This window comes from Ranitomeya variabilis, chromosome 1 (genome assembly GCF_051348905.1).
Source record: "Ranitomeya variabilis isolate aRanVar5 chromosome 1, aRanVar5.hap1, whole genome shotgun sequence".
NCBI lineage: Eukaryota > Metazoa > Chordata > Amphibia > Anura > Dendrobatidae > Ranitomeya > Ranitomeya variabilis.
Window position 1 is genome coordinate 96,310,434 of NC_135232.1, and position 27,009 is coordinate 96,337,442.

General features: G+C 47.1%; 1 protein-coding gene across 1 annotated transcript in view; it reads right to left on the reverse strand.

Annotated features, from left to right (window-relative positions):
- Positions 1–27,009, reverse strand: part of LOC143793595 (uncharacterized) — a 158,559-nt gene that overhangs the window by 33,241 nt on the left and 98,309 nt on the right. The window lies entirely within an intron of this gene.

Consider the following 27,009-nt stretch of genomic DNA (forward strand, 5'->3'; position numbering starts at 1 on the left):
GCCCCTGCCCCAATCTCAGAAGCGTCAACCTCAACCTGAAACGGAAGAGAAACATCCGGCTGACGCAACACCGGGGCAGAAGTAAATCGGTGTTTAAGCTCCTGAAAGGCAGAGACAGCCACAGAGGACCAATTCGTTACATCAGCCCCTTTCTTCGTCAAATCGGTCAGGGGTTTAACCACACTGGAGAAGTTAGCAATGAAACGGCGATAAAAATTAGCAAAGCCCAAAAATTTCTGAAGGCTCTTCACGGATGTGGGCTGAATCCAATCATGAATGGCCTGAACCTTAACCGGATCCATCTCTATAGATGAAGGAGAAAAAATGAAGCCCAAAAAAGAAACCTTCTGCACTCCAAAGAGACACTTAGACCCCTTCACAAACAAAGCATTATCACGAAGGATCTGAAATACCATCCTGACCTGTTTCACATGAGACTCCCAATCATCGGAAAAAATCAAGATCAAGATATCATCCAAATATACAATCATGAATTTATCAAGATAATTCCGGAAGATATCATGCATGAAGGACTGAAAAACAGATGTAGCATTAGAGAGTCCGAATGGCATCACAAGGTATTCAAAATGGCCTTCGGGCATATTAAACGCAGTTTTCCATTCATCACCCTGCTTAATACGAACAAGATTATATGCCCCCCGAAGGTCAATCTTAGTAAACCAACTAGCCCCCTTAATCCTGGCAAACAAATCAGAAAGCAAAGGCAAAGGGTATTGAAACTTGACCGTGATCTTATTCAAGAGGCGATAATCAATACAGGGTCTCAAGGAGCCATCCTTCTTAGCAACAAAAAAAAATCCCGCTCCCAACGGTGAAGAAGATGGCGGAATATGTCCCTTCTCCAAAGACTCCTTAACATAACTCCGCATGGCGGTATGTTCAGGCACAGACAGGTTGAAAAGTCGGCCCTTGGGAAACTTACAGCCTGGAATCAAGTCAATAGCACAATCACAGTCCCTATGCGGTGGAAGGAAACTGGACTTGGGCTCATCAAATACATCCTGAAAATCAGACAAAAACTCTGGAACCTCAGAAGAGGTGGAAGAGGAGATTGACATCAAAGGAACGTCATTATGAACCCCCTGACACCCCCAACTAGTCACAGACATAGACTTCCAATCCAACACAGGATTATGTATCTGCAACCATGGAAAACCCAGCACAATAGCATCATGCAAATTATGCAACACCAGAAAACGACAATCTTCCTGATGGGCTGGCGCCATGCACATGGTCACCTGTGTCCAAAACTGGGGTTTATTTTTAGCCAAAGGTGTAGCATCAATGCCCCTTAAAGGAATAGGGTTCTGCAAAGACTGCAAGGGGAAATCACAACGCCTGGCAAATTCAAAGTCCATTAAGTTCAAAGCGGCGCCTGAATCCACAAACGCCATGACAGAAAATGATGACAATGAGCAGATCAAGGTCACAGACAACAGAAATTTAGGTTGTACAGTACTGATGGTAACTGAACTAGCGATTCTCTTTGTACGCTTAGGGCAAACTGAAATGACATGAGAAGCATCGCCACAATAAAAACATAACCTTTTCTGACGTCTGAATCCTTGTTGTTCCGTTGTAGACAGAGTCCTATCACACTGCATAGGCTCAGGCATCTGCTCTGAGGACAACGCCACAGCGCGCACAGTTCTGCGCTCCCGCAAGCGCCGATCAATCTGAATGGCCAGAGACATAGAATCATTCAGACCAACAGGCGTGGGAAACCCCACCATAACATCTTTAACAGATTCAGAAAGACCCTTTCTGAAAATTGCAGCCAAAGCATCATCATTCCATTTAGTCAGCACAGACCATTTTCTAAATTTCTGACAATACAATTCTGCTGCTTCTTGACCCTGAGACAGGGCCAACAAGGTCTTCTCAGCTTGATCCACAGAATTTGGTTCATCATATAATAATCCTAGAGCCTGAAAAAAGGTGTCTACATTAAGCAAGGCTGGATTCCCAGATTCCAGTGAAAATGCCCAATCCTGAGGGTCGCTACTGTTATGATCCCAATGGCAGAGGATCTCTGATATTCCGGCAAGATAGCAAAAATATAAATACTGCTCTAGGGAGGTGGAAACTGGGCTAACCGCATACCTGATCCTGACACAAACAACTAAAAGTAGCCGGTGAACGTGCCTACGTTGGTTCTAGACGTCTCGAGCCAGCCAAAGAACTGACTACCCCTAAAGGGAAAAAATAAGACCTCGCTTGCCTCCAGAGAAATTGAACCCCAAAGATATAGGAAGCCCCCAACAAATAATAACGGTGAGGCAAGAGGAAAACACAAACGTAGAGATGAACTAGATTCAGCAAAGTGAGGCCCAATAGCCTAGATAGCAGAAAATAGATAGTGGACTATGCGGTTAGCAGAAAACCCTACAAAACATCCACGCTGAACATTCAAGAACCCCCCACATCGACTGACGGTGTGGAGGGAGAATATCAGCCCCCTAGAGCTTCCAGCGAGTAAAAAATCAAATGTAAAGCAAGCTGGACAAAAACACTGAATAATGCAAACGATCCAAATTGTACAAAACAGACTTAGCTTTTCTTGCATGAGGCAGACTGAAAGGAATCCGGAGGAGACCAAATAGGTCTGGATACAACGATGCCAGGCAAGAGACTGAGTCCAGAGGAGACTCAAATAGGAAACACCCGCTGCTTAACGACACAGCTGGAGCTCAGGCCTGCAACAAGACATACCTAACACAATACCGTTAGTGACCACCAGAGGGAGCCCAGAAACACAGTTCACAACAGTACCCCCCCCTTGAGGAGGGGTCACCGAACCCTCACCAAGACCCCCAGGGCAATCAGGATGAGCAGCGTGAAAGGCATGAAGCAAATCAGCCGCATGAACATCAGAGGCGACAACCCAGGAATTATCCTCCTGACCATAGCCTTTCCACTTAACTAAATACTGGAGTTTCCGTCTAGAGATACGAGAATCCAGAATCTTCTCCACCACGTACTCCAACTCGCCCTCAACCAAAACCGGGGCAGGAGGCTCAACAGCAGGAACCATAGGCACCACGTACCGCCACAACAAGGACCTATGGAACACATTATGAATAGCAAAAGACGCTGGAAGGTCCAAGCGAAAAGATACCGGGTTAAGGATTTCCAAAATCTTATAAGGACCGATAAAGCGAGGCTTGAACTTAGGAGAGGAAACTTTCAAAGGAACATGCCGAGAAGACAACCAAACCAAATCCCCAACACAAAGTCGGGGACCCACACCGCGGCGGCGGTTGGCAAACCGCTGGGCCTTGTCTTGTGACAATTTCAAATTGTCCACCACATGGTTCCAAATCCGCTGCAACCTATCCACCACAGAATCAACCCCAGGACAGTCAGAAGGTTCAACCTGACCCAAGGAGAAACGAGGATGAAAACCAGAGTTGCAGAAAAAGGGTGAAACCAAGGTGGCAGAACTAGCCCGATTATTAAGGGCAAACTCGGCCAGTGGCAAAAAGGTAACCCAGTCGTCCTGATCAGCAGGAACAAAACATCTCAAATAAGTCTCTAACGTCTGATTAGTTCGCTCGGTCTGGCCATTAGTCTGAGGATGAAAAGCCGACGAAAAAGACAAATCAATACCCATCTTAGCACAAAAGGATCGCCAGAATCTGGACACAAACTGGGATCCTCTGTCAGATACAATATTCTCAGGGATGCCATGCAAACGAACCACATTCTGAAAGAACAAAGGAACCAAATCAGAGGAGGAAGGCAATTTAGGCAAGGGCACCAAATGGACCATTTTAGAAAAACGATCGCACACCACCCAGATGACAGACATCTTCCGAGACACCGGAAGATCCGAAATGAAATCCATGGAAATGTGCGTCCAAGGCCTCTTCGGGATAGGCAAGGGCAAAAGCAACCCGCTGGCACGAGAACAGCAAGGCTTAGCCCGAGCACAAATCCCACAGGACTGCACAAAAGAACGCACATCCCGCGACAAGGAAGGCCACCAAAAGGACCTGGCCACCAAATCTCTGGTACCGAAAATCCCAGGATGTCCCGCCAACACTGAAGAATGAACCTCAGAAATAACTCTGTTGGTCCATCCATCAGGGACAAACAATCTCTCTGGTGGACAACGATCAGGCCTATCAGCCTGAAATTTTTGCAGCCCTCGTCGCAAATCTGGGGAAATGGCAGACAAAATTACTCCCTCTGAGAATACCAGCCGGCTCAGAGACTCCCGGAGAATCAGGCACAAAACTCCTAGAAAGTGCATCAGCCTTCACGTTCTTCGAACCAGGCAGGTACGAGACCACAAAGTCAAAACGGGAGAAAAACAACGACCAACGGGCCTGTCTAGGATTCAGGCGCTTGGCAGACTCGAGGTAAATCAGATTTTTATGATCAGTCAAGACCACCACACGATGTCTAGCTCCCTCGAGCCAATGTCGCCACTCCTCAAATGCCCACTTCATGGCCAACAACTCCCGATTACCAACATCGTAGTTCCGCTCAGCAGGCGAAAATTTCCTTGAAAAGAAGGCGCATGTCTTCATCACGGAGCCATCAGAACTTTTTTGCGACAAAACAGCCCCTGCACCAATTTCAGAAGCATCAACTTCAACCTGGAAGGAAAGAGAGACATCTGGCTGGCACAAGACTGGCGCTGAAGTAAACCGACGCTTCAGCTCCCGAAAGGCCTCCACGGCCGCAGGAGACCAATTCGCAACATCAGAACCCTTCTTGGTCATATCCGTCAAAGGTTTAACCACGCTGGAGAAATTAGTGATAAAACGACGGTAAAAATTAGCAAAGCCCAAGAACTTCTGCAGGCTCTTAACAGACGTGGGCTGAGTCCAGTCATGAATGGCACGGACCTTAACTGGGTCCATCTCCACAGTAGAAGGGGAAAAAATAAAACCCAAAAAAGAAACCTTCTGTACCCCAAAGATACATTTTGAGCCCTTCACAAATAGAGCATTCTCCCGCAAAACCTGAAACACCATCCTGACCTGGTTCACATGGGACTCCCAATCATCAGAAAAAACCAAAATATCATCCAGATAAATAATCATAAATTTATCCAGATATTTCCGGAAGATGTCATGCATGAAGGACTGAAACACAGAAGGAGCATTAGATAATCCGAAAGGCATCACCAGGTACTCAAAATGACCCTCAGGCGTATTAAATGCCGTTTTCCATTCATCTCCCTGCTTTATGCTCACAAGGTTATACGCACCACGAAGATCTATCTTGGTGAACCAACTGGATCCCTTAATCCGAGCAAACAAATCAGACAACAATGGCAAAGGATACTGAAATTTAACAGTGATCTTATTCAGAAGACGATAATCAATACAAGGTCTCAGAGACCCGTCTTTCTTGCCCACAAAAAAGAATCCTGCACCAAGAGGGGACGAGGATGGGCGAATATGTCCCTTCTCCAAAGACTCCTTTATATAACTCCGCATCGCGGCATGCTCTGGCACAGATAAATTAAAGAGTCGTCCCTTAGGAAACTTACTACCAGGAATCAAATCTATAGCACAATCACAGTCCCTATGAGGAGGAAGGGCACTGGACCTGGCCTCATTAAATACATCCTGAAAGTCTGACAAAAACTCAGGGATCTCAGAAGGAGTAGAAGAAGCAATAGACACCAATGGAGAATCGCCATGAATCCCCTGACACCCCCAACTAGACACAGTCATAGCTTTCCAATCTAAAACTGGATTATGGGCCTGTAACCATGGCAGACCCAAAACGACAGTGCAGCGCCCCAAAGTCCTGGTCGTTGCAGTACTGTGGCTCCGCCACTAAGGGGAGCCATGGTGCGTTTGATGGCACTGAAGGAGTTCCTCCAATCAGGTATCACAGACACCAATATGTTTCACAGCTGGGCCTCCGGGGGGAGCTAAGGGTGCTATTCATTAGGCCACTCCCCACCATAGTGGGTAAACTGGGGGTCAGGCAGGAAGTTAGTAGAGAAAGCTGACTGGATCGAACGAAGCAACACCTAGTGAGAGAGGGTGTTGTGGAGGAAGAGACAGAAGGGTCTCTGCCAGGGGTGGGATCCTGGCAGAGGCTTGGCATTGAAAGAACGTAACGGGACCGTGCCTGCTCAGAATAGCGGCGGTGCCCTAAGAAAGGATTAGAAGCGAGATAGATTGTGCTGAGTGAGAAACGAAATCAAGCAGAAGGAGAATACCAGCAGGGGTTTTGTTGAAAGAGGCAGCACCTTGCTGAGGCGCATTACCGGTGGCCGGAACGCCGAGGGAGTGGAATAATATACAGCTTTAAGCCATACTCCAAACAGCGGCAGGACAGTCAGTCTCAGGCGGGCTGTCTACCACATATCACCTATGAAGTCTTGGGGGGCAATTGCGGGAGAGGGGCGTCTCTAGGGTCCCGGAAGAACTCCAGGCCTACCTGACAAACGGGTGCCGTTCTTACTGTAACATCAGGAAGGGACGGAAGATTAGCAGAAGATCAGTTAATCGAGTTGTGAGGGAACTTAAGAAACAGACACAACAGTTGTGGGGTACTTTCCGTAAGCACAGCAGGGAAGGACTACAACACAAAGCGCTAAGAAGGAAGGCACTGATTTCCACCTGTGAGGAGAACTCTGGAGGTGCCATTGGACCGGCCGGACTTGCGCAGCCTGGTGGACCGGATTCCGGACTGAGGACTGAGAGATCTCCAGTAAAGAGGTAAAGAGACTGCAACCTGGTGTCCTCGTTATTTACCGCGACCTGCACCCCACAACTGCACCGCTACACCACCGTTAACAGCACCTATTTGCAACGGACGTCCCCCACTGACAGACAGGGCCACGGACCGGGTCTAGCCACCGTGACAACCCCAGGACTGAGATCCCAGAGGCCCGGCTCCGGGTACCCCTCGGCCCTGCGGCGGTGTGGGGGCGCTCCACAACTTGGCGTCACGAACAGGATCTACTTAAGCCTGAAGAATCAGGTCATGTGTGCCTAGAGACTGTGATTTACTGTACTTGAACCGTACTTTATTGAAAAGACTGTGTGTTGTGCCATTTGCCGCCAAAATCCGCCGCGATTGCAGCGCTAAGGAGAGCGCAGGAGAAGAAGAAGGGCGTGGAAGTGGGCGTGAACAAGCTGAAGAGCGCGAAAGACAATGGCCGCCCAGTCTAAATATCTCGGCCCCTTGAGGACGTGTCCGTCAGCAGCCGAGATCCGCCTCCTGATCCTCAATGGTGGGCAGAGACAGAGAAAACGAAACCGCCCACGAAGGAGAGAGCGGGAAAAGGACCAGGAAGAAGGAGCGAGCGACATGGAGGACGCCATGGCGAGCCGCCCGGAGCCGGAGCGTGGGGTCGGAGCAGAGGACTCCCCCAGCCACCCGGAGGGGCACCGCAACCAGGCGTCCACCGCTGATGCTGAATTCCTGCAGGCCGGAGTGGACGAGCTCAGCGACCGACCCCGGCGGACGCAGCTGAGCACTGAGGCCGGGTGGAAGAAGGCCATCATCAGGAGCCTCACCAGACATCTGTCGGCAGCCTCATCTGGTCCGGAGCAGGAAAGAAGTCCCAGCGCTCCGAAGCTGGAAAGCAAGGCCCTGCCGGAAAGCGAGGTGCTGCAAGCAGAGATGACAGCGTCGCAGCACAAGGCCCCGCAGCCAGCGTTCCAGACCCCAGCGGAGACGGAGCAGACCGGCACCGGGAGAACCACATCTGAAGCAGGTAGGAAGAGCCACCCTGCCCTGACGACCGACACCACTCCAGTGACTGCTAGTGCCACAGCTGCTGACTCGGTTCCAGTGACTGATCTTGCAGCAGCCGCTACCTCTGCTGCAGCAAATGCCCATACTCAAGCTGCGCAGACCTCCATCGCTGCGCATGATTTAACCATACATGAAGGACGGATTAACGGCGTTTGTCCAGCACTGGGTGTAACCCTGGACCTCACTCTTCCCAGGCCAAGAAGGGTTAAGTGCCAGGTGCAGCCCTGGAAGCCGTCCAACTAAGCCTCGGAAACCTGAAACTGTAAATAGCTAACTGTTTATTTCCTTGCTGTTTTGCTGCTAAAACCCGTCCTGGGTTACCTCTTAAAGGGATCCCTTTGTTTACCCGGGATCCCTATTGCTTTTTATTTTTGCTTTCACTTTCATTTTTGCTTTTTGTTCCACAATGTTATAAAAACTGCTGAATCATGAACAGTGCATGATCCAAACTTTCTTGTAAATAGTTTGCACCTTCTTAAAGGTGCTTCCTACTGGTTTTGTTTAAAGACATTTTGCGAAGATACCATTCCGGAGCCTTTGCATGGACTGGTAGGCTGAGAAGAAGAGCTACCTCAGAAAGACTTGATCTCCTCTTAAAGGGGAGGTTAGAATTGAACTTGAAAGTGATACTGTTTTAGAACAGTAATGTCGAGATAATGCTTTGAAGGAAATGTAACTGTTTTTCATGGAAAAGTTATGTGTGTTTAATTTGTTTAAAATGTGAAACCTAGATAATGTTCTTTGAAGAGAAAGATGCAGAAAGCCCGTAGGGGTAGATGTAGAGTTCCATTTAACTGAAAGTAAAGAAGTAATAACGAATGTGAGGATAGAAGGTAAACCCTGCGTCCCCATAGAAAGTTAGTTCGTTACTAAGGACAGAAAGTAGACCCATAGGGGTTAGTGAGTGAGTCCTTATAGGAGCCAAGCAGAGTGTGCTCCATGCTCTCAAATTGAAAGGAATGTTATGTCTATACTATGTATAGTAGAGAAAGGCAGTAGGCCCTGGCTGAACGGGGCGGTCCTGTAAAAGAAAGGAGAGGCAGTAGGTCTGGTGCCATAGGGACAGGCAGTCCTGCAGGTTCAAAGTAGGAGAATGTGAAGTTACCTTGCCCTGTAATGTGATTATAGGAAGGCCTTTGATAAACTAAGAGTGTATGTTTCTTAAAGGCAATGTTAATTTATTGTTCCAGCATTTGCACTTAGTAGAATACCCGGTTGGGTAATGAGAGTTAATTGTAGCCTGTTGCTATGATATTTGATTATGTTTTGTAACGTTAAAGTGTCCTCACCTCCCATAAAGGGAAGCCTGTTCAAGTATGCTTATTGTTTTGCACTCAACAAATTTGTATGTCTTTTTGCTAACCTGTATTGTTGTTTTCTTCCCAGTCCCGGAGTACTGTGTTTAACCAGGGGGGAGTGCAGCGCCCCAGAGTCCTGGTCGTTGCAGTACTGTGGCTCCGCCACTAAGGGGAGCCATGGTGCGTTCGATGGCACTGAAGGAGTTCCTCCAATCAGGTATCACAGACACCAATATGTTTCACAGCTGGGCCTCCGGGGGGAGCTAAGGGTGCTATTCATTAGGCCACTCCCCACCATAGTGGGTAAACTGGGGGTCAGGCAGGAAGTTAGTAGAGAAAGCTGACTGGATCGAACGAAGCAACACCTAGTGAGAGAGGGTGTTGTGGAGGAAGAGACAGAAGGGTCTCTGCCAGGGGTGGGATCCTGGCAGAGGCTTGGCATTGAAAGAACGTAACGGGACCGTGCCTGCTCAGAATAGCGGCGGTGCCCTAAGAAAGGATTAGAAGCGAGATAGATTGTGCTGAGTGAGAAACGAAATCAAGCAGAAGGAGAATACCAGCAGGGGTTTTGTTGAAAGAGGCAGCACCTTGCTGAGGCGCATTACCGGTGGCCGGAACGCCGAGGGAGTGGAATAATATACAGCTTTAAGCCATACTCCAAACAGCGGCAGGACAGTCAGTCTCAGGCGGGCTGTCTACCACATATCACCTATGAAGTCTTGGGGGGCAATTGCGGGAGAGGGGCGTCTCTAGGGTCCCGGAAGAACTCCAGGCCTACCTGACAAACGGGTGCCGTTCTTACTGTAACATCAGGAAGGGACGGAAGATTAGCAGAAGATCAGTTAATCGAGTTGTGAGGGAACTTAAGAAACAGACACAACAGTTGTGGGGTACTTTCCGTAAGCACAGCAGGGAAGGACTACAACACAAAGCGCTAAGAAGGAAGGCACTGATTTCCACCTGTGAGGAGAACTCTGGAGGTGCCATTGGACCGGCCGGACTTGCGCAGCCTGGTGGACCGGATTCCGGACTGAGGACTGAGAGATCTCCAGTAAAGAGGTAAAGAGACTGCAACCTGGTGTCCTCGTTATTTACCGCGACCTGCACCCCACAACTGCACCTGTTATGGTTCTCAATGGCAAGAGAACATAGCCCAGCAAACATAAGAACTAGCTCTTGGAAGGATGGAAACTAAACTGACCATGAACTAAACCTGCCGCACAACTAACAGTAGCCGGGTAGCGTAGCCTACGTTTTATCCCTAGACGCCCAGCGCCGGCCGGAGGACTAACTAATCCTGGCAGAGGAAAATATAGTCCTGGCTCACCTCTAGAGAAATTTCCCCGAAAGGCAGACAGAGGCCCCCACAAATATTGGCGGTGATTTTAGATGAAATGACAAACGTAGTATGAAAATAGGTTTAGCAAAATTGAGGTCCGCTTACTAGATAGCAGGAAGACAGAAAGGGCACTTTCATGGTCAGCTGAAAACCCTATCAAAACACCATCCTGAAATTACTTTAAGACTCTAGTATTAACTCATAACATCAGAGTGGCAATTTCAGATCACAAGAGCTTTCCAGACACAGAAACGAAACTACAGCTGTGAACTGGAACAAAATGCAAAAACAAACAAGGACAAAAGTCCAACTTAGCTGGGAGTTGTCTAGCAGCAGGAACATGCACAGAAAGGCTTCTGATTACAATGTTGACCGGCATGGAAGTGACAGAGGAGCAAGGCTAAATAGCGACTCCCACATCCTGATGGAAACAGGTGAACAGAGAGGATGATGCACACCAGTTCAATTCCACCAGTGGCCACCGGGGGAGCCCAAAATCCAATTTCACAACAGTAAACAAACAAGGACAAAAGTCCAACTTAGCTGGGAGTTGTCTAGCAGCAGGAACATGCACAGAAAGGCTTCTGATTACAATGTTGACCGGCATGGAAGTGACAGAGGAGCAAGGCTAAATAGCGACTCCCACATCCTGATGGAAACAGGTGAACAGAGAGGATGATGCACACCAGTTCAATTCCACCAGTGGCCACCGGGGGAGCCCAAAATCCAATTTCACAACATGCACCGCTACACCACCGTTAACAGCACCTATTTGCAACGGACGTCCCCCACTGACAGACAGGGCCACGGACCGGGTCTAGCCACCGTGACAACCCCAGGACTGAGATCCCAGAGGCCCGGCTCCGGGTACCCCTCGGCCCTGCGGCGGTGTGGGGGCGCTCCAACAACATCATGCATTTTATGCAGTACCAAAAAACGAATCACCTCCTGATGTACAGGAGTCATGCACATGGTCACCTGCGTCCAATACTGAGGTTTATTCTCTGCCAATGGCGTAGAATCAATTCCTCTAAGAGGAATAGGATTTTCCAAAGGCTCCAGGACAAAACCGCAGCGCTTGGCAAACGACAAATCCATCAGACTTAAAGCAGCACCAGAATCCACAAAAGCCATAACTGAGTAAGAAGATAATGAACAAATTAAAGTCACAGACAAAATAAACTTAGGCTGAAAAGTACCAATGGCGACAGGATCAACTTTTTTCTTTAAACGTTTAGAGCATGCTGAGATAACATCTGTTGAATCACCACAGTAGAAACACAACCCATTTTGACGTCTATGATTTTGTCGCTCGGCTCTGGTCAGAATTCTGTCACATTGCATAGAATCAGGTGACCGTTCGGACAGCACCGCCAAAGGATTATCAGATTTGCGCTCCCGCAAACGTCGATCAATTTGAATGGCTAGAGCCATTGAATCATTTAGACCTGTAGGGATAGGAAACCCCACCATCACATCTTTAATGGCTTCAGAAAGACCATTTCTGAAATTTGCGGCCAGTGCACACTCATTCCATTGAGTAAGCACGGACCATTTCCGAAATTTTTGGCAATATACCTCAGCTTCGTCCTGACCCTGAGAGATAACCAGCAACATTTTTTCAGCCTGATTTTCAAGATTAGGCTCCTCATAAAGCAAACCAAGTGCCAGAAAAAACGCATCAACATTCACCAATGCAGGATCTCCTGGCGCCAGAGAGAAGGCCCAATCCTGAGGGTCGCCGCGCAAGAAGGAAATAACAATCTTAACTTGCTGAGCGGAATCACCAGAGGAACGAGGTTTCAGAGACAGAAACAATTTACAATTATTCCTAAAATTCAGGAATTTAGATCTATCTCCAAAAAACGGCTCAGGAATAGGTATTTTTGGTTCAGACATAGGGCTATGGATAACAAAATCCTGAATGCTTTGCACCCTAGCAGCAAGCTGATCCACACTAGAAGTCAAAGTCTGGACATTCATATCTGCAGCAGAGTTTCAGCCACTCAGAGAAAAAGGGGATGAAAGAAGCTAGGCAAACTGCAGCAAAAAAACACAAAAACTCAGAACTTCTTTTTAATCCCGCTTCTGCGATGCATTAAACATTTTCTTTTGGGCCTGGCATTCTGTTATGATCCCAATGGCAGAGGATCTCTGATATTCCGGCAAGATAGCAAAAATATAAATACTGCTCTAGGGAGGTGGAAACTGGGCTAACCGCATACCTGATCCTGACACAAACAACTAAAAGTAGCCGGTGAACGTGCCTACGTTGGTTCTAGACGTCTCGAGCCAGCCGGAGAACTGACTACCCCTAAAGGGAAAAAATAAGACCTCGCTTGCCTCCAGAGAAATTGAACCCCAAAGATATAGGAAGCCCCCAACAAATAATAACGGTGAGGCAAGAGGAAAACACAAACGTAGAGATGAACTAGATTCAGCAAAGTGAGGCCCAATAGTCTAGATAGCAGAAAATAGATAGTGGACTATGCGGTTAGCAGAAAACCCTACAAAACATCCACGCTGAACATTCAAGAACCCCCACATCGACTGACGGTGTGGAGGGAGAATATCAGCCCCCTAGAGCTTCCAGCGAGTAAAAAATGAAATGTAAAGCAAGCTGGACAAAAACACTGAATAATGCAAACGATCCAAATTGTACAAAACAGACTTAGCTTTTCTTGCATGAGGCAGACTGAAAGGAATCCGGAGGAGACCAAATAGGTCTGGATACAACGATGCCAGGCAAGAGACTGAGTCCAGAGGAGACTCAAATAGGAAACACCCGCTGCTTAACGACACAGCTGGAGCTCAGGCCTGCAACAAGACATACCTAACACAATACCGTTAGTGACCACCAGAGGGAGCCCAGAAACACAGTTCACAACACGCTACGCAACAGGGAGATGACAATTTTAACCTGCTGAATGGAATCACCAGAGGAACGAGGTTTCAGAGCAAAAAACAGTTTACAGTTGTTTTTAAAACTCAAAAATTTGGACCTGTCCCCAAAAAACAAATCAGGAGTAGGAATCCTAGGCTCTAAAAGCGGAGTCTGAAAAATATAATCAGAAATGCCCTGTACCCTAGCAGCAAGCTGGTCTACACGAGAAACTAATCCCTGAACATCCATGCTAGCACAAGACTCCTCAGTCACCCAGAGGTAAAGAGGGAAGGAAAGAAAAAACAGGCTACAGAAAAAAAAATGGCTCAACACCTTTCTTCCCTTCTTCTGAGATGCATTTAACTCATTGTAGGCCAGTTGTACTACTGTTGTGAATTCTGCTCTTGGGCTCCCTCCGGTGGTTGTTAGTGGTAGTGCAGTTGTCTTGGGGTTGTAATCCTGGGCAGGTGTTTCTGCTGATTACAGCTTTACTAGGTATTTAGGTGTGCAGGATCTTGTGGCAGCCCAGATGTTACACTTCCCACCGGTGAAGCGGGGTCCCCAGGGGTCCTATGGTGTGTGGCGTAGATGGTGCAGCCGGTGAATAAATGGAGGAGACAGGTGATAAGTCTTTACCTGGTTTACTTGTGGGTGACAGGCCACAGTCCAGGGTACCAGGCACGGATGAAGGTGGTCCGGTCTACTCAGAGGCAAGTTAGAGTTCTCTTTTCCCAGTAGAGGTCCATGAGCCTTTCCTACTTGCACCTTTCTAAGTGAGGTCCCTGCTGCTTTAAGCTTCCTACAAAGTCCTCTAGTTTCCCCCTGTCTTGGGACAAGTACCTGCATGACGGGCAGCTTGAGCCTTTTTACAGGGACTCTCAGATGCCCCAGGCTCCTCCAGTGCTGCTGCGTCTCAGGTGTGATGAGGGCAGGTGACGTGCAGTGTTATGCCCTCCGGTTCTGCTCTGTGTCCTAGAGTCCATGAAAGCCTCGGGCTCCAGATTCCTGGATTCTGCACCTTAACTACAAGGGTGCCCTGCCACAGTTCCCCTCTGAGCTCTGCCTCTCTCCTGTGCTCCTTCCCTACCAGCTGCTCCACATGCAACCCAACAGGTTTCTCCTTCCCAGAGGCTGCAGCTCCCTTGTGGCTGCCAGGCCTCTCTGTCTGCACTGCATCTCTCCTATACGTCTTTCTCCTCCTCTGTTTCCCTCCAACTGCACTAACTCCTCCTCCAGGTCATGAAACATAAAGCATAGGGAAGCTCCCCTGAATCCGGGTATTGAGCTCCCCCTCCTGGCCTGGATTCAGAATGTGTTGCATGTGTGTGCCTTACCTAGTGAAGAGAACTCCTTTGACTCTGAGTATGACATCACCTTCCCCAAAGGAAAAGCAACATCACTGCAGCAACCGGTAACCTGGGGTGCTGCACATGGGTCGCGGCTGTGTCACAATCACGACACATGCATGGAGAGCTTGTTTGTTGGGCTCTCCATGCATGTGTCGTGACTGTGCCATAGTCGCGACACGTGCAGCTGCGGAGACGAACAGCCAGTGGCATAACTACACAGTTATGGGCCCCGATGCGAACTTTCAAATGGGGCCCCCCCCATGCCAAAATGTTTACATTAATTAACCTCACTAACCTATTTAAAGGGAACTTGTCACTTGTTTTGTGACATAGCAGCTAAAAACATCGCCTTATTCAGCATCTGCTATGCATTCCCTACATCCCTATACACTGTGTTCCAAATTATTATGCAAATTGGATTTTAGTGTCATAAAGATTTAATTTTTTGTTTTTCAAATAAACTCGTGGATGGTATTGTGTCTCAGGGCTCAATGAATCACTGAAATCAATCTTAAACACATGTGATAATTAGTTTTCCAGGTGATTCTAATTAAAGGAAAACTACTTAAAAATGTTGTTCCACATTATTAAGCAGGTCACAGGTTTCAAGCAATATGAGAAATAAAAAGGATCTCTCTGCTGCTGAAAAGCGTTAAATAGTGCAATGCCTTGGACAAGGTATGAAAAAATTAGATATTTCACGAAAACTTAAGAGTGATCATCATACTCTGATGAGATTTGTGACTGAAACAGAGCACAGACAGAGTTCATGCAAATAAAGGCATAATGAGGAAGGTTTCTGCCAGACAAATTCATTGGATTAAGAGAGCAGCTGCCAAAATACCATTACAAAGCAGCAAAGTTAGTTGAAGCTGCTGGTGCGTCTGGAGTCCCTCGAACCTCAAGGTGTAGGATCATTCAAAGGCTTGCTGTGGTTGCTGTGGTACATAAACCTACTATTCGGCCACTCCTAAACAGTGTTCACAAGCAGAAACGGTTGCAGTGGGCCCAGACATACATGAAGACTAATTTTCAAACAGTCTCGTTTACTGATGAGTGTCGAGCAACCCTGGACGGTTCAGATGGATGGAGTAGTGGATGGTTGGTGGATGGCCACCATGTCCCAACAAGGCTGCGATGTCAGCAAGGAGGTGGAGGAGTCATGTTTTGGGCTGGAATCATGGGGAACCAGCTGGTAGGGCCCTTTAAGGTTCCTGAAGGTGTGAAAATGACCTCGGCAAAGTACATAGACGTTCTGACTGACAACTTTCTTCCATGGTCTAAAAAGCAGAAACGTGCCTTCAGGAGAAAAATCATCTTCATGCATGACAATTAATACCTCTGAGTAATTGGCTGCTATGGGCATAAAAGGAGATAAACTCATGGTGTGGCCACCATCTTCCCCGACCTCAACCCTATAGAGAACCTTTGGAGTATCATCAAGCAAAAGATCTATGAGGGTGGGAGGCAATTCACATCAAAACAGCAGCTCTGGGAGGCTATTCTGACTTCATGCAAAGAAATACAAGCAGAAACTCTCCAAAAACTCACAAGTTCAATGGATGCAAGAATTGTGAGGGTGATATCAAAGAAGGGTTCCTATGTTAACATGTAACTTGGCTTGTTAGGATGCTTTGGAGTTAAATAGCTTTTTTGTTCAGTGAATGTGACCTCCTAATGCTGCAAATTCCACAAATGAGCATTTTCAGTTCTTTAAAACATATCAAATGTTTAGAAATTCTACTGTGCCTAATAATTTGGAACAGTGCATTTTGAGTTTTTATTCATTTTGGAGATTATACTGTTATCATTGGGATGTTTCTTCAATAAAATTCGATGTATACTCTAACGGGTGATTACTTTTATTAGACTGACTGTCATTTGCACCGACCATTTAGGAAAATCCGAGAAAAATGTCATTTGCATAATAATTTGGAACATAGTGTAGAACCCCCTGACTCCCCTTGTATACTCACAAAAATGTTTTTTAATGTCTCCCGCACTGTATGGTAATCTCAGTCTGGTCCGATGGCCGTGGTTTCGGGCCTCTACATCACCCCCATTGGTTATTGCTCACGGTCCTACTTCATGGATAATGCCTTTTGCGCTGTGCGACATCTCACGCTTGCTCAGAAATATTGTGTTTCGCACCTGCGTAATATGCTTTGCCCAACTGCGGGCAAAGCCGAAAAACAGAATTGCGCATGCGCTGGCAAACGTATTTCCTGTACATGTGCCGGAAGTACATGTGTTGGCGCATGACACTTCTGTTTTTCGGCTTTGCCTGCAGTTGGGCAAAGCGTATTGTGCAGGTGCGAAACGCCAATATTTCTGAGCAGGCACGAGATGTCGCACAGCTCAAGAGTTATTATCCATGAAGTAGGACGGTGAGCAACAGCCGATGGGAGTGATGTAGAGGCCGAAACTATGCCCATCGGACTGGACTGAGAAGATTACCATACAGCGTGGGAGACATTAAAAAACATTTTCGCGAGTATACAAGGGGAGTCAGGGGGTTCTATAGGGATGCAGGGAATGAATAGCAGACGCTGAATAAGGCAACGTTTTCAGCTGCTATGTCACAAAACTGGTGACAGTTTCCCTTTAATGCGCTATTGGGGATAGCATAGAAGGTAAATATATATACAGTCCACAATTCTGTTTTAATTCGGGATCTGGTCAGTGCACAGCTCAGTAAATGCTGCTACACTCCAGATCTCCGCAGATCTAGATAGTTTTTATGGGACACCAATAAATTCTTAAAAAAATACAACAGTTTACTTACAGTACAGTAATAGGCAATCTAGTTTTAAATGCCAACGATCCAAATGTAAACCCAAAAAAAGATCTTGCCAGTGCTCACTTGACATAAACATGAGCATCAGCAAAGATAACAATGACATTGCTGGAATGTCACCGGTGTAGGATGTCAGCATGTGAATTATTTTTACTTTACATGAGATACTTTAGCATTTAAAAGGAACCTGTCACCTACTTTATGCCCCCAAACCTATGACTACCTGTCCCTGCAGCTTCCTAGTACATCCCTAATCATCCCTGTCTGACCTAATACTGTCCTGTAATTGCTGAGTAAAATGATTTTATAACTTACATGTCCCTATGCTAATTAGGGTGATGTCTTCAGAAGTGCAGACACTCTGGGCGCTCAGCTATGAGCGCACGTTGCGGATTTGCTTGTGTAAAATTGTGCGCGGTTTCTGCCTCTCTTGGCAGTAAACGCAGTTGAAAATCCGTGTGGTTTTTATGCGGATTTGATGCGGATTTGATGTGGATTTTCATGTGGATTTTCATGCCTTTTCGTAAATCCATAGAGCTAAATAAAGATATATTATTAAAAAAAAGAATTGTGATGTCATTTCCTTGTTCAACCTCTTCAGCCAGATACCCTCATTAACATTAAATAAAGACACACACACACCAGCCTATGTAGGAGTATTAACATAATTAACCTACATATGCTGTAACAAAAAAGCAACTGTCAGAAATCTGCGTGAAATGCAATATCTGTTTATTTAAAAAAAAAATGTAAAAAAAAAATTGTGTGAGATCCCGCATAATTTTAATAACCAGCAGAAGGAAAGCCGAAGGCTGAGGGCAGATGTTAATATTCTGAGAAGGAGCCAATAGCCATAAAGGTTCCCAGGCTATTAATATCAGCTCACAGCTGTTTGCTTAGCCTTTACTGGCTAGTTTACAGGGGAATCCCAGAAAAAAATTGTCATGGGGTCCCCCTGTAAAATCGAACCAGCAAAGGCTAGGCAGACAGCTGCAGGCTGATATTAACAGCCTGGGAAAGGGCCATGGGTATTGGCACCCCAGGCTAAAAATATCAGCTCCCAGCCACCCCAGAAATGGCGCATCTTATAGATGCGCCAATTCTGGCACTTAGCCTTGCTCTTCCCACTTGCCCTGTAGCGGTGGCAAGTGGGGTTCATATTTGTGGGGTTGATGTCACCTTTGTATTGTCACATGACATCAAGCCCACAAGTTAGTAATGGAGAGGCGTCTATAAGACACCTATCCATTACTAACCCCATAGTTACATGGTAAATAAATACACGTCCAGAATAAAGTCCTTTATTTGAAATAATCCCACAGACTCCTTTAATGAATCTTAATTTACCATACTTACTGAATGCCTAATCCCTAACGCCCTCGTCTCCTGCAACAAAAATAAAATAATAAACCAACATATAATATTCCCTGTCCGACGTATTCCATTACCGAGTGTCCCACGACGATCTCACGTGAAGGACAGTCACATCGGGAGATGTGACCACTCTACCTGGCCTCCAGCGATACACTGACAGGAGGTAATCGCTCCCGCAGTGTATCACTGAGAGTTTACCGGAGTTCATCAGCTCTGGTGCTCTCACTGATCAGCTGATGAACTCCGGTGAACTCTCGCGGCGACTCAGTAATACAGTGCGGGAGGGATTACCTCCTGTCAGTGTATTGCCGGCGGCCGGGTAGAGCGGTCACACCTGTGTGTGTTTGGTGAGTTTGTATATTGTGTGTGTTTGGTGATTATGTATATTGTATGTAATTATGCAAATGTTTTTATTTTTTTTACAATTGAACACAGGCACCGGATGATGGGACCATTATGCCATCATCAGCTCATGCTGTCACTGTTATATGTGACAGCAGACATAGCCGGATGGGAGTAGTAGTCCCATCAGATGACGCCTGGGTACACACACACACACACAGGCAACCGCAGACAGATACACACACCCGCAGACACTCGCAGAGAGATGCAGACACCCGCAGACAGATGCAGACAGACACATACACCCGCAGACAGATGCAGACGCGTGCAGACAAATGCACACACAAACACCCGCAGATTGACACACACACCCGCAGACAGATGCACACACAAACACCTGCAGACAGACACGCAGACACCCGTAGACAGATATAGACAGACATGCACATATTCTCTGCTCACACATATTCTCCGTTCACAGACTCTTCCTTCTTCTGACATCATTTCCTTTCTGCAGCATTTTTGGCAGTAAATCCACAAAACTTTTTACACCTGCGGTTTGGCTGCGGATTTGACTGATTCAATGTAAGTCAATGGGTGCAGAAACGCTGCAGATCTGCAAAAAGAATTGACATGCTGTGGAAAATGAAATGCTGGAAGGAATTTTCCACAGTTTGTGCACACCAATTCTGGATTCCCATTGATTAACATTGCTTGAGCAATCCTTTGCGGATTTGGTGCAATTCTGCGCAGAAAAAACGCAGATCCGCAACACATCCACAATGTGTGCACATAGCCTTAATGTCCTCCCTCGCTCAAATTCCAAGTGCACTCCCGGTGTTTGAAATCTGTGTGCTGTTTCTTCCTGGTATGATGCTGCAACGCATCATTTCTGTTCCTGTGCAGTGTGGGGGTATATTGGGTGTACTGGTTGGCTCCGGAGCATGCGCACCGCACATTCTGAAGCTGGTGAGTACACCCAATACTCCCTCACAATGTACATGATCGGAAATTCTGCGAATGTGCGTCATACCAGGAAGAAACAGCACACAGGTTTCAAATGCCGGGAGTGTGCTTGGAATTGGAGCGAGGGAGGACCTGAACGCCCAGAGCTGGGCGGGCCCCTAAGTACTCCGGGCTCTGTTGCAGCTGCGACCCCTGCGATCTTGGTAGTTACGCCCCTGCGAACATCTGATCAGCCGGCGGGATCCAAGAAGCCAGATTCCCTCTGGAGCTTATTCGTTAAGTGCTAAAGCTTGCCGAATAAGGAGGGATTCGAACAGATTCGTTCATCTCTAGCTGTGAGTAGATGTTCTGCAATATGTTACATATGTGCATAGTTGCCAAGTGTCCCCTTCCCCTGGTGTGCTGCCATAACCTTCCACCTAGTGACTTAATAATACAAAATCTATTACATTACCACTGGTTGTCTATAGCGCTTTACCTTCTGATTTTTTAATCATGTAGTGTCTTGCCCTATTATAGGTCTATTGGTTTATAAAGACTGTGCAACGCTTCTCCCATACCAAGATACTTGTGTGCCACCTAATACAGGAGGATGGCATCTACTATAGACTGTGGACTAATGGACTGTGGATTTGTAACACCCCAGGTAATTGGTTGTTACAGTGATGTTGCCTTCCTTTTGGGGAGGGTGATATCATGCTTGGAGGCAAGGAGGATTCCCTTTACCAGGTAACGCACCCACATTCAACACATTTTGAATCCAGGCCAGAAGGGGAGCTTCCCCAGCTTTAAGTGTTCTGGTCTGGAGGAGGAGTGAGGCTAGTTGGTGAGAGACAGTGGACAGAGAAGAAAGTCTGGAACAGGGAGCAGACAGCAGAGCCTCGCAGCCAGGACTGAGCTGCAGCTCCAGGGAAGGACGTGAACCCGAGGGGTTGAGAGTGGTGGAGCAACTGAGGAAAGGAGCACAGTGGAAAAAGCAAGGGGTTCAGAGGGGAACTGTGACCGGGCACCCTCAGAAGCGCAGGAGCCGGGCACCGGGAGCTCGAGGCTGTGCTGTACTCTAGGACACATAGCAGAACAGGAGGGCATAGGACTGCATGTTATTTGCCCACACCCCGCCTGGAGGCAAAGCAGCACCAGAAGAGCCCGGGTCATGATAGAGACCCTATAAAACGGCTCAAGCTGCCCACCATATAGGTACCTGTCTCAGGGCAGGAGGGAGAGGACTTTGCCAGCAAGCTACAGGCAGCAGGGACCTCGCATACTAGCGTGAGTAGGAAGGCTTACGGACCTCACCTGGGAGAGGGATCTACTATTGCCTCCAGACCGGCCGGACCACATCACCACCTGTGCCTGGTACCCAGGACTGTAGACTGCTATCACCAGTAAACCTGGTAAAGACTTTACAACTCTGTCATCTTTTATTTACTGGCAACCCACCATCCTTGCCATACACCTTGGGAGCCCTGAGGACCCCGCTTCACCTGTGGGAAGCGTCACCATCTTGCTGCAACAACTTCACCCCAGAGGACCCCTTTAAGCAGCGTCGGTCCCTCTGACCGAAAGCCACAGGTGGCGTCACAAATGAACTTTATTACCAAATTCCCTTTAAAGACTTTTCCCCTTTTAAGTGAGCGCCCAGGGCCAGGACCGGATCAATTTACCACAAGCCCACCGGACGTCCGGCTTATCTTAGATGGAACAGCTTTCATCCAAGACACACAAAAAAAATCCATCATCTACAGTCAAGCTCTGAGATATATTTGGATCTGTTCAGACAGCAAAGACAGGGAACTACAGCTGCGATCACTGAGGAATACATTCCTACAACAAGGATACCATCCACTGGTAATAGATGAGCAGATCCACAGGGCTACAAGGATCCCAAGAAATAGCCTCCTGGATTACAAACAGAGGATAACAACAAGGTACCTCTTGTGGTCACATACAACCCCCACATGAGCATCCTAAGGAAAATTGGTGCTGATCTCCAACCCATATTCCATAGAGCTCACAAATTGAAAGACATATTCCCAGAACTACCACTTCTCTCCTATAAACAGCCCCCTAACTTAAGGAATCTGCTTGTCAGAAGTGTCCTCTCATCACCATCAGTGACTGGCACATTCCCCTGTAACAATAAAAAATGCAAAACGTGTACCCACATATTACCAACAGATATAGTCCATGTACCAAACACAAATCAGGACTATAAGGTCACGGGTTCCTTTTTTTGCACATCCTCCAATGTGTTGTACATGATACAATGTACGAGGTGCCCTGGAAATATCTATATTGGGGAAACTATGCAAAGACTACAAACTAGGATGAATCTACACAGACACACAATCAGGAATGAAATGGACACACCTGTGGGAAAACATTTCTCTGGACCTGGACACAGTATGACAGACTTAAAAGTCTTAATACTAAAAGGTAATTTTAAGGACCACAGGGAAAGAAAAATTTGGGAATTCAAACTAATGAATATATTTAATTCGTTGACACTAGGACTCAATTTAACACCTGGATTTATGAGGCACTACATGGATACAATTCACACCTCCACCAGACAGACTCCAGATAACTAAGAACATTATTCCCACTGCCTCTCCATTTGTAAGAAAATGCCTAATTTGATTACCCTGGCTTATCCATGGACTCATCACACTTCCCACCCCCTAACAAATGTCCTGCTGCAGTATTCTTTAAATGTTGTGCTTGTTTCTTATTAATCTATTTGTAATCTTGCCGGAAGAAGGAGCCACTGTGCTCTGAAAGCTTGCAAACATATTATTTTCTCGTTAGCCAATAAAGGTATCACTCCTAGAATACTTCTGTCATCATTGGGCAGAAAAGTATTCACAACAGTGTCTACGCAATTCCATAGTTGGCCATGTAATACAGGACAAGACAAATCAACCATAGCGGAAGATGGTTGTTTTACCCATTCCGTGCAGCAAAGGGCAAACTTTATTAACTCAGAATCATTCAAAATTTTATGACTCTATATACAGTGTATATAAAGTGTACATAAAGAGAGAGAGAGACAGAGAGAGAGAGAGACAGAGAGAGAGTCATAAAATGTTGAACAAGTTATAGACAGTTGAAACCAGAAGTTTACATACACTATATGAAAAGACACATCTGCATGTTTTTCTCAATATCTGACATGAAATCAGAATAAACCTTTCCCGTTTTAGGTCAATTAGGATTACCAAATGTCAGAATAATGAGAGAGAGAGAATGTTTTAAGGCATTTTTATTACTTACTGCAAAGTCAAAAGTTTACACACAGTAAGCACCCCAGGAGTTTGGGTACCACAGTGGTACTGCCTTCCTCTCGGGGAGGGTGATGCCATGCCTGGAAACGAGGAGGATCCCTTTGACAGGTAACCTGTACATGCAACATGTTCTGACTCAAGGCCAGAAGGGGGAGCTCTAAACCCTGTTTAAGGGGAGCTTCCCTAGATATATATATATTCTGGCTTGGAGGAGGAGTTGGTTAGTTTAGTCTGTAGAGACAGTGAAGGAGCTGGAGGAGAGCTGCGATTGGGCTCCTTCTATGCTAGAGCGCAGAAAACGGGAGTCCAAGGCTGTGTGGGACTTCATGCCCCACAGCAGAAACCGGAGGGCAGGAGATTGAAAGTAATTTGTCCACATCTACACCCTGAGGTACAGCAACTTACAGAGCCCAGAGTCACCATGGATAGAGACCCCTATAAAATGGCTCGCGTTGCCTACCATGCAGGAATGGTCTCAGGACAGTGAGTGAGAGAGTACCTTGAAAGAAGCCATACCCAGCAAGGGACTCTTATACAGCGCGTAGTGGAAGGCCCCAAATCTGACCTGACAAAGGGAATTCAACTCGTTTCCAGGCTGCCTGGACTCCACCGTCACCTGTTGCTGGTACCCTGGACTGTGGCCGTAAACCACCAGTAAAACAGGTAAAGAGACAGGTTAAGCAGCGTCGGTCACCCCTGACCGAATACCACAGGTGGCATCACAAATATTCTTATTTCAATAACCCCTTTAAAGAATGTCCCTTTAATTTGGACTCCCAGGGCCATGGACCAGGTCGCTGCCGCTGTGACCACCCCTTTAATGACTGGACCCGGTACCGAGGTCTCCTAGGCCCTGGCGGGCGCTCCATATCAACCCAAGGACAAAGGCAAAAGACCTTGGGAAAAAGATGGCTGAAGCTGATAAGATCATGTCAATATCCACAGTGAAACGAGTACTGTATCAACATGGGCTGAAAGGCCACTCTGCCAGGAAGAAGCCATTACTCTAAAGTAAACATTAAAAAGCCAGATTAATGTTTGCAAATGCATACAGGAACAAATACCTTAGTTTTTGGAGACATGTCCTGTAGTCTGATGAATCTAAAATGGATCTTTTGGGGCATAATGACCATCGTTCCTTTTGGAGGAATAAGGGAGAAGCTTGGAAGCATAAGAACACCATCCCAACTGTGAAACACGGGGGTGGCACCATCATGTTGTGGGGTAGTTTTGCTGCAGGAGGGACAGGTGCACTTCACTAAGTAGATGGCATCATGAGAAAAGAAGATTATGTGGCAATACTGAATCAACATTTTAAGACGTCAGCCAGGAAGTTAAAGCTTGAGCGGAAATGGGTCTTCCAAATGGATAATGACCTGAAGCATACTGCCAAAGTGGTAACAAAGTGGCTTAAGGATAAAAAAGTCAATGTTTTGGAGTGTAAAAAGGGTAATGGTGTGCACTCTGGTCAAAGGATGTGGAGGTGCTGGTAAATCAGACCGTGTGGTCAAGTCAATAGTAGAGGAAAAAAGTACCGCACACTCGAAGTTGATATGATGCAAAAAAGGTATAAGCCAAATTTATTAACACAAACAGGATATCAACAGTTGCCACTGTGTTAGTTCGTAGGCCGGGAAGACTGAACCTGCAATAGGCAAGCAGCTTGGTGTGATGAAACCAACCGTGGGAGCAATAATAAGAAAATGGAAGACATACAAGACCACTGATAATCTCCCTGGATCTGGGGCTCCACGCAAGATCTCACCCTGTGGGGTCAAAATGATCACAAGAACGGTGAGCAAAAATCCTAGAACCACACGAGGGGAACCTAGTGAATGACCTGCATAGAGCTGGGACCACCATAACAAAGGCTACCATCAGTAACACACTACGCCGCCAGGGACTCAGATCCTGCAGTGCCAGATGTGTCCCCTTGCTTAAGCCAGTACATGTCCGGGCCCATCTGAAGTTTGCTAGAGAGCATTTGGATTATCAAGAAGAGTATTGCGAGAATGTCATATGGTCTGATGAAACCAAAGTAGAACTGTATGGTAGAAACAAAACTCGTCGTATTTGGAGGAGACAGAATGAGCAGTTGCATCCAAAGAGCACCAGACCTACTGTAAAGCATGGGGGTGGCAACATCATGCTTTGGGGCTGTTTCTCTGCAAAGGGACCAGGACGACTCATCTGTGTACATGAAAGAATGAATGGGGCCATGTATCATGAGATTTTGAGTGCAAACCCCCTTCCATCAGCAAGGGCATTGAAGATGAAACGTGGATAGGTCTTTTAGCATGATAATGATCCCAAGCAAATGGAGGGCCCCCGCGTTAAGCGCAATGGGGTACTCGGTACCGGGTCTATCTCTCTCGGTTCTGGGGATGTCAGGGTGGCCCGACCAGGTCCGTGGCCCTTCTGAGGGGCGTCCAATTTAAGGTGAAGTTTGTCTGGTGTTCGTGACGCCACCTGTGGTACTCGGTCAGGGTGACCGACGCTGCTAGGGGTCCGCTAGGGTGATGGAATGGTAGCTAGATGGTATACCTTCCCACAGGTGAAGTATGTCCCCAGGGCTTCCCAGATGTGTAGGTGGTGATGGTGGACGTTGTACGGCGCAATGAATAACGAGGACACAAAGGTTGCAGTCTCTTTACCTTTTACTGAAGACTTCAGGGTCCACAGTCCAGAGTACCGTTCACAGGGCAGGCAGAGTCCAGCCGGTCTGAAGGCATATCCAGAGTTCCCTTATCCAGGTGGAAATCAGTAGCCTTCCTACTAGCGCCTGTGTGTTGTAGTACCTCCCTGCTGAGCACCACGGGATAGTCCTCACAACTTTCGTGGATGTTTCTGATGTTCTCTCTCTCTGTCCCCCAGATGGTATGGATAGGACAACCCGTATGACGGGGTAGGCCTGGAGTTTATTTATAGGGACCCTAGAGACGCCCCTCTCCCACAATTTGCTTCCGTGTCTTCTTAGGTATTAAGGTCGGGCAACCAACTTGGAATTGACTGTCCTGCCGGTCTCTGAAGTAATACGTAGAGTCAATTACTCCCTCGGTGTTCCGGCCACCGGCTACGCGCCTCAGAAGGAGGCTGCCGATCTTGGGGCAGAACTCCTCCCGGTATTATCTCCTTGTGCTGTGACTTCGTTTCTCACTCTCCACCATACACTTCGCTTCGTGTCCTTTCTTAGGATGCTGCCGCAATGGGGGCAGGCGCAGCTCCGTAACGTTCTATCTCGTGCTTGGCCTCTGTCAGGATCCCACCCCTGACTGGGACCCTCTGTCTGCAGCTCAGATGTTCCTCCTTTCCCCCTGTCTGCCTGACAGGTCCTCTCTGGGTCAAACCCACGCAGCTTCTGACTCACTTCCTATCCAACCCACCAGTTTTACCCGTGTGTGAGGAGTGCCCTAATAGAAGCAAGGCTCCCCCTGGTGGACTGGAGTGTGAAGTGTAGTGTGTGACTTGTGATACCTGGTCAGGTGAACTCCTTTAGTACCATCAGACGTAATATCACTCCCCTGGTGGGAGAGCGACATTACTGCAATGACCAGGACTCTGGGGCGCTGCACAAACCGCCAGGGCTATGAAGGAGTGGCTTCGTAAGAAGCTATGAAG